The following is a 1,155-nucleotide window of genomic DNA, read 5'->3' on the forward strand; positions in this document are numbered from 1 at the left end:
GCAACACTGTTAGAAAAGCTTCATTTGTTCACCAGTTCTTGTGCTGTTTTCAGTCAGGTGCATGCAAACAGAAATAAAGCGAAATAAAGACGTGCACAATTTTGACTTGCTTGCATTTTTATGTATCATAAAAAAAAGATGAAATATATTGATAAATATGTAAAATATCTAAATATAAGTATCTAAAAACAGCAACTGTAACGGAACAAAATGCTGTAATAAATTTAATAAATATATTATATATTATTGGGTGGTGTAATTGATTCAGCTCATGTCATCAAAATCTCACTCTAGGCAGATACCCAAAGGCACAACTTTTTTTTTTTTTTTTTTTTTGCAAATTCAAATATTATAATAATGAAGATGTAACACGGAGCATACGGACAAAAAAACCAAAACAAAAAAACTCAAAGATGTTGTACAACTGACTCAAGGATTTTAAAAGTTTTAGAAGCCTTTGAGTTAAATGGTTTGGACACATTGTTAAAAGAGGCAAAAAAAGACTTTAAATCAGATGAAAACAATCTAAAGTTAGGTTTACAATGAATAGTTCTGGCTTTATGAAGGTGAAATTTACCCAGAAGACAAAGCAATAATACAGTATGGACAAGATTACTGTCTTTAGAATGAAAGTCAGACAAAAAAATTACAGATTCTGTTATTTCTATCATTTTGTTACAACAAAAAGAAATTAATATGGTAACTCTTGACCAAAAAGACTTGGAGAATGGGCAATGACAAAACAGATATAAAACAGATTCTTCATCAGTATTACAAAATGAACACAAAGAAGATACATTTTCAGAGAACCTGCTCAAGAATAGATTACAAGGGTAGTATCCATGAACAATTTTGAAACGGAGTTCTTTAATTTTACTTGGAATAAAAAGACTGTGAGGAGAGGTCCATAAGTTTAAGAAGAAAGAGCATTTCTGATAAAGGCACAACTTTAAATTCATTATCACAAAGATTTTAGTTAGTTTGAAAAAACATCCACACAGTTTGAATATATACGGTATTATCAACCTACTCGGCTGATGATTACAAACCCATTTCAAATAATTGAAAAAAAGAACAAAATAAAGTACTACTTTTAAATTAAGAACGACCATTTCCGGTTGACCTCGGACGTAGTTCCTGGTTACCATAGTAAAG

The sequence above is a fragment of the Labeo rohita genome, chromosome 21, assembly GCF_022985175.1.
Source record: "Labeo rohita strain BAU-BD-2019 chromosome 21, IGBB_LRoh.1.0, whole genome shotgun sequence".
Taxonomy (NCBI): Eukaryota; Metazoa; Chordata; class Actinopteri; order Cypriniformes; family Cyprinidae; genus Labeo; species Labeo rohita.